We start from the raw sequence: 8,035 nt of genomic DNA on the forward strand, positions 1-8,035 counted from the left end.
GTCGGTCCAGGACGAATTTTTCTTCAACTCTGAGGCTTTTCCTTCGAGGAACCTGTATGGGTTTCCTTTGTAGCAATTGCTACGAACGGGTGGATGTCTGATTTTCCCTTTATCAATTAGTTCTCTCCACCTTGCGGGTTTCCGCAGAACTCCTACGTCAAACACATCCTAAACGTTAAAAAAATTAAATATGTAGGGTTTTATGTGCCAAAACCACTTTCTGATTATGAGGCACGTCGTAGTGGAGGGCTCCGGAAATTTAGACCACCTGGGGTTCTTTAACGTGCACCTAAATCGAAGTACACGGGTGTTTTCGCATTTCGCCCCCATCGAAATGCGGCCGCCATGACCGGGATTCGATCCGGCGACATCGTGCTCAGCAGCCTAACACCATAGCCACTGAGCGACCACGGCGGATATCCTAAACGTTGAAGGCACCTATAGCCATTAAAATCGGTGTTACACAAAATCAAAGTTAGTTGGTTACTTCATACAAAGAAAATGCTTGCTAAAATAGGTGTACATACCAGCAGACACTGCAAGTAACAATGAAAGAAGAACACAACCAGAAAAGAAATGTATGCTCGGGTTGCTGGGCCCGCACCAACAAAGATAGGCGACGCAGTATCACCAGTTAAGGCAGAAATATGGTAGTCGCAAGCAGGGGCCAAGTTTGCAAAAGATAAATCCTGAGGTAGCACTTAAGGGCAGGTACTGAAATTCACCACAGGAAGACAGGTGCCATTCTCTTTTATACAGACGACCGTGTGTGGGAATACGACGCTCTGCGACGGGAGGGCGGTGGTGTTGGACGACACTGTGTAAGCGCCGTCGGCGACAAGTGGATCGGGTGAAACGGCAATATACGTCCCGGCTCGGTGACGTAGGTGAGCGTAGTTGGTTCACCTACGTGTTCAATGTACGTATACACAAAACCGCGCAACGAGATATTTAATTATACCTATCACTCTCCAATAAATCTGCGTATCTAAGATAAAGTCGCCGTATATAATGGGTCGAACAAGGCAAGTAAACATGTCGCGCAAACGCAGGTTCCCAGACCACAGAAACCTTGAACCTCCCCCCCCCCCCTCCCTCATCTGCCCCCGATGCATCGCGCGCGACAAAAGGCTGTGCGCATCCTCCCCGCTTTTCTCCCATGCGCACATAACGCTGAGCCACCATGGCCGGCTCACTCTCTCCCCCCCCCCCCCTCTACGTTTTCACTCGCACGTACAGCACGCGGCGCGCGGTGACGATGTTCATACGGAACATGACGGCGACGCCAGGAATGCGCCAGGAGTGTCCATACAATTGCCATCGTAATAATATAGCAAGTGTATCCGGCAGTTGAAGCGTCCCGTAGCCCATTACTTACCGCAAAAGAAGTAACAAAATCGAACTTTCACCACGCGATAATTCGCTGCGCCGCAACAATGTTTTTTCTTCTTTTGTGGGGCGGGGCACCAAAATGAAAAAAAAAAAAACGCGAAGGAAAGCATGTTAGCCACAGTCGAATGCCTACTTGGGGGACCTAATCTGCAACCGAAGGAATATCGAAGAAAACGTGGAACGCTTGGTCCACGCATACTGCTCGGTATCTTACACCGGCGAGACAAAACTTTCCGGAGAGGTTGCACTCAAGTGAACGCGCTGCAATCTGTCGAGTCCCCACAGCCAGAAAGCGTCCAAAACTCTTCCAGGCGAAAATCCACTCGGCCATGCAGAGAAAAACGAACGCGCACCGAAGTGCGCCGCGCGGTGGTCGGGGCAACACGAGAAAAACGGATGCGCTTTGGCTGGCTCTGGCAGTCCGCGGGTAGCGAAAACAAGAAAATTGAAGAGGCTCAATGTGGGGTCCTCGCGAGTAAAAGTCAAAGCAGAAAAATAAATAAGAACGAAGTTACCTTTGATTGTCTTAGTGTCTTGACATGAATGCTTTGGCGCAGGTGAAAAAAAAATGCTGATCTTTTCTGTGAAATGACGGCACTAATGAACCACCGCAACGCTTCCTTCCATCGGACCTCGCTGCGTGCTTTGTCAACTTCTCCGATAGTGTGTTGATTTGGCTTGTCTCGTTGTATGGTCCGATGTACGACTTTTGAAAAGTCAATGCACCTTTGGCGTAAAATGTTTATAACAACGTTAAGCCCAAAAAGTTCCGCAATTGAACATCCAAAGCACTATTTTGGAAATGTCAATGCACCTTTTTTTTTGGGGGGGGGGTGGCATCAAAAGTTTATGAAAACTTTATGCACATAATGTTTCGGAATTGAAATCAATGCGCTCCGTAGATTCCGCCGCCTCCGTGAGATGCCGCGACGAGCCCACTCGCCATCAAAACGGCCTTGAAACTTCGTGCTCGGTTGGGGTTCCTCGCGTTATGTGACTCCCGGTGCTTTGGCGTTGCCGCGAAATCCAGCCCGAGTTCGCAATGTTCGCGTTGAATTGTCTTTTCGAGCCTGAAAAATACATTCTTGACAAAATCCAGAATGACTTCCGCCGCTGAGGGTTGTTTTGGTCGGCGGCGCATGACAGCAAAAAAAAATTTCGGAGGGGGGGGGTAAAGCCCCATAAGCCCCCCTCCCCCCACCCCCGGCTACGCCCTGGCCACAAGGAATGTGCAGCTCGTCGATGAACCTTTTTGCCTAAACTTGGGTCACTGGGTGTAACCCACTGTATATCTGCGGCCTCTACAAGGCCAAAAAAATGAAAAAAAAAAATTGGGGACAGAACACCCCACTGGGAAATTCTCATACAGTGCGTAGAACTCTTTGTAATCATTACTTATGAAATCTATACTGCACCCTTAAAAGCAAGACTACCGTATTTAAAGAGATAAGCAACCGCAAAGAATACCGCGCACACTATGACGATCTCCGCAGTAAACTAATTTTTACTGCCAATCTTGCGTTTGGCAAATGAAAGAAATGTCGCTGTAGTGCTCTTTTCTCGCATAATTAGTCCGCCGACACGCTCGCCTTCGTCGTTGCCTGGAGTCAGTGTAATGATTTCAATGTGGGGCTAACTGTACTAGGCGTCGTGTGTTAGAATCCTTCCTGCGGACATTAATAGTGTGTATTTGATTACTTCTACAACAGTACTTTGTTTAAAATGATGATTTATGGAAAGTCCCGAAGCCGTTTGAAGCCAGAAGGACGAAGTTTAGGCAAATATGCGTATTATAACCATTACTCCCAGGCTTGCTGACAAGATGTCGCAGTGCAGGTTCGTGCACCTGCAAGTAGGCGGTGATATAAGCGTGCAGAAATTCACGTACTCAAGCCTAGATGGCGGTACCGATTTTTTTTTTTTTGCACACGACACGGAAGGACGAATGGAACGGAGCAGAAAATGACGCCGGACAGCCTAGCCAAAGAATGCTATACATTACGGGGAAAAAAAAACATTTAAATTTATTCGCTGTTGGCTGGAGTCGAATCTGGGCGATATATATTCAGACAACCTTGTTTGAATGTGTATTCGCAGACGCTCCATGTGGGGACTTAGGCTGCGGCGGTGCTAGTTGGCGCAGTGTGGCCGGTGAGGAACGCGAGAGAGTCGCCCAGCTGCATACACTCCGCGTTTCGGCGGAGTGTATGCAATCACTAACGTTGACGCTCACTGTGACATTGGTTCTGACGGGTTCTATTTTTTCGTCCTTGCGGCCAGCCTCATCTCACGACGACAGCTATATTTCAGAACCTTCGTACATCTGCAATAGTCAGCGATGTAAATACAAGGACCGCAAAGTGTAAGTGGAATTCACTTTTCTAAGATAGTTATTTTTTTTTAAATTCACTGGTTAGCATTTCCGGGTGACATGGAACACGAGAGAAGGATATGGTAGATAATTGTACTCGGGGATTTCGTAATCCTAAGTTTGGCTGATGGCATACAGGTGAGCAGTAGTATTGACACAAAATTCGTACTCAATTGTACGACTAAAGCTTATGAAATGGACTTCTGCTGATTACAATTATAGATTATTTTCGATCAACACTTGACTGAAATTGCTCGTTTTCTTCCGCTCTGTCTATGCGAGAGAATGCAGGCGCCCACCATATTTTGATTGCTTTTACCGCACAAGCTGTTTATGAGTAAATATCGCCCGTACTTTTGTTATCAAGACAAAATGGAAACTCTTGCGTCTCTTGCTCGGTCCGTCCTTGAGATGTTCTGTTAGCAAGCGGGCTTCACTGATCACAAGGAAGCGAGATTATAACTTCTACGCTCGGTTATTCTCGTAATAAGGCTTTAAAGCTGCTATTCACCACATTTGTCCCAAGGCCAGAACGCTCCCAAACAATGACCCTTTCATCAGTACGATACATACGATCTCACTTTTCTGGCGTGATTATGGGATTAAAGAAAGCGCTGTGGTGGAAACGTATATCAAACTCTACGGAAGCATTCACGCCGACAGCGGCAAATTTTCGAAAACACGTGTTCCCACGTTCTGGCGTATAAGCTGACACTTTCTAAAACAGCGTTCGGTCACCGCCTACACCGCGTGTTTCAGCAAACATTTTCAAAAATGTTTAATGGTTACCTGTAGCAGATAGCGCAATTCTACTTCCTGAGCTGTCTACTCGAAGAGGCGCCCATTACTTGCACAAGAACTTGAAATGCTTAATCGATTAATTAAAGAAAATCCACTGATTCAGCTCTTAACCGATTGCTTTATGGCCCATATTGCAATTTATAAATTCAAGCCGTGCAGTTCGCAAAGCGGATCCGCTTGGAACGAATTCTCAGGATGGCGCCAGTTTCGAGGTATTAATTCCCGGACTTTGCGGAGAAATTCATTCGAGTTCTAGTTACTTTCTTAAGAAAATGTCGTTGTACGCATTCACCCAAGAAAGTAACTGGAATGCCAATGCATTTCTTCGCAAATGTCGGGAATTAATATATCGAAACTGGTATCATCCTGAGAAATCATTCCAAGTGGATCTGCCTTGCGAACTGCACGGCTAGAATTTGTAGATTGCAATATGGGCCATAAGGTAATTCGTTAAAAAGTTAATTAGTGAATTTTCCTTTATTAATCGACTATGCATTTCAATTTTTTGTGCAATTAGTGTCCGCCGCTTCGAGTAGACCACCTCACGAACAAGAATTGTGCTTTCTGTTGCAGGTAACCTTCAAGAATTTTTGAAAGTGTTCGCTGGGACACTCTGCACATTTAGTAGCTAAGAGAGTGGAAAGTCTATCCACTACTGTACACAATTCAATCAGCAGAGCACCCTACCTGATGTTCTGCAGTCTAATCTTTTCCCCTCTTTTTTCTTTTCATATTTTACAGCGAGGCTGTATATGGCTAGGTTCTGGTGAAAAATGCTTCCCTGGACAAGAGCCGTGTAGATCGAGAATATTTCCCCACACGTGGGCGTATCCCGAAAGTAGCGCTATACCGGGCCGACCTGCGGCGGAGGTGATGCAGGCTTTATGCACTCCGCTAACTTGCAAAAGTAAGTTTAATGTCTTAGGTCCAAATACAACTCGTATCGGATATTAAGCTGATAAGAACAGATACTACCCTTCGACCCGCGTCGGCCATGTCTGCGTTCGCACCGCCCTCTCTTTGTCGGCGTTACAAGCACTTGCGTATCTCCTTTCCTTTCCTTCCGCTCTTCCGTGGTGGCATTCCCGTAAGCGCGCTGCCTGCCAGGACCACGAGGCGGAAAGAAATGCGAACTGTCCAAGTGGCCCCGATCCCACAAACTTGGAACGTTTCACCGGAGCAACGGCCAGGTTTCAGAGGGAGTCTGTGGGGAACCAATTCTTTGTGGCCTGTGTTGTACGTGACCGCTTGTGGTTTTGTAGCAACCACACAACCATTAGTGCACTGCGGGACGTCGACCAAATCACGATCGCCTTGGCTACGGTGAAGCAGCCTGTGCTATCGGGTGCGGTGAGGCGCGTGTCTGTTCTACGTGCCGGGATTCGTGAGTAAAAGGTGTCGTGCCACGTTTTGCAGCAATACATCGGTATGTGTACCCCCCGGCGCCTCACCTTTCTTCGAGGCTCAACGTCGTGGAGTAGCAACTAGTGGCGCCTCGCCTTCCATTTATGTGCGTTTGACGCACATTTCGGCGTTTGACGTGCGCCTTAAGGGACACACATACACAGCTTCACTGGTCAACCACCTTCACAGAGTATAATGGCACGGAATTGGCAGGACGATCTTGGAGTGCCGGCTTTTATATGGCCCTAACACCAGAAGGCAACGAAGGCACTAATGAAGCTCCTCCGTTCAAGTGACCTAGCTGAAAATCTTTGATAGTCCTTTTTTATGTAAGAGCCTCAGTATGTTATTTTTCCTATCTCTCTCTCTTTCTCTGCATGTGCTTTTTGTTTTTAGCTTTCTGCCTTTCTCTACGCCTTCCCCATAGCAGGATAGCAAACTGAATGTTTGTCTTCCACCTAACCGCTCCGACTTTCCCATCTCATTTACTAAAAATTAAATTCTGGTGATTGACGTGTCAAAACGGAGCTATGATTATGAGGCACGACTTAGTGTATGACTCCGGATTAATTCAGTTCGCCTGGGAGTCTTTAACGTGCACCGAATGTACGATATACAGGAGTTCTTGCATTTCACCCTCACCTAAATGCGGCTGCCAGCCCCGGGATTCTATCCTGCGTCCTCGGGATTAACAGCGCAACGCCAAAGCCACTACGCCACCACGTCGGGTATCCATCTCATTAGTTTCTTTACCTCGCACTCTCTGCTGAGCTGTGTGTATGCCCTCATCTGAGCGGAACGGACAGTAAACGTCAAGATAACGTCATCTAAGACATCAGTGGGTGCTCACTAAAGTCGACAGTTTCCCGTCGGCCTCATCTTGTGCGCCTACGAGGTACGACGCCTTCCAACACGACTTGTGGCTCTCCTCATCACGCCAGAGATGACGTAGTGAGAAGCCTGGTAGCTGCCAGGGCGCTGTTCCTTCTGCGCAGCAGCAGTTGTCTTGCGTACTGCATCGTGTTAACATGTCCCCTCCACTTATTGTTAAAAAGCAGTCGAAGGATGTCAAGCGTAACGCTAAACCTTGCTATCGCAATCAACGCCGCGCACTTCAGGCGAAATTGCATAATTTGTATTGCCATAGCAATTATGGGGTCACTCGAGGGCCGTCGAAGTACACCATTATGGAACATGATGTATGCGTCTTATTGTGGCCCTGCAGTGGTCGAGCACTTGCTGAAATTGCCCATCGGCTTACGTTTCTGGCACTCATACGTCACTCAAAAGCCGTCGAACGTTCGAGTGAGATGGTCCCCTTCCGTTTAAGATCGAGAGCAGCGTAGGCCACTATCTTGTACGCGTTCGAAAAGGTGACGTTCGCTTTCGCCTCAAGTGATTGTCCAGGCCACGCCGATAGCGCAGCAGGTCAATCTGGGCCGATCGCGTGATGTCAAACCGAACGTCGCCGTTTCGAACGCGTACAAGATAGCGGTCCAGCTCCGAATATGGCTGCTCTAAATCATAAGAACGTTATGAACAGCCTAAGAGTAATAGTACTAAAGGTATCTGATGTGACGATTCTTTTCGCTCGATTCTACTCCTTTCTTATGATCCGCCATTCACGGCCCGCCGATCCGTATCATAACGTGGGCGGAGCGACGTTTCGGCCATTGACCGAGTGTGAAAACAAATCGCATTGAAATATAACCATTGCGTGATCCCAGGTCAACTTCCCACTTTTGTTTCTTTCAACACCTTACGACTGGTAAAGAAGACTCGCATCCATCTAGAGCATACCTGGAAATAATATACCTGAAAGCCAGTCTGGAGTAGTGCAGCTGACGGTAGGGGGGGGGGGGGAGCGGGCGCGAGGAAGATGTCACGAGAGCGAAATAGGATTTCGCGTTCGGAGCTCTGGAGGCAAATTCGTCACCTACAGTTGAGACTGCGTGTTCTTGCTGCGACTTCGTCCGCGACACCGAAATGCTGTGATGCTTTCTTTCGAACCTGGACCCGGCAAGTTTTGCGTATCACTGATTTCCTGTGGCATGCTTGTTTGCCGAA

At 47.8% G+C, this 8,035-nt stretch overlaps 1 pseudogene; it reads right to left on the bottom strand.

Moving 5' to 3' along the window:
* Positions 1-5,380: 5,380 nt before the first annotated feature.
* LOC142568053 (U2 spliceosomal RNA) lies at positions 5,381-5,560 on the bottom strand (annotated as a pseudogene).
* Positions 5,561-8,035: the final 2,475 nt, after the last annotated feature.

The sequence above is a fragment of the Dermacentor variabilis genome, chromosome 1 (assembly GCF_050947875.1).
Source record: "Dermacentor variabilis isolate Ectoservices chromosome 1, ASM5094787v1, whole genome shotgun sequence".
Classification (NCBI taxonomy): domain Eukaryota; kingdom Metazoa; phylum Arthropoda; class Arachnida; order Ixodida; family Ixodidae; genus Dermacentor; species Dermacentor variabilis.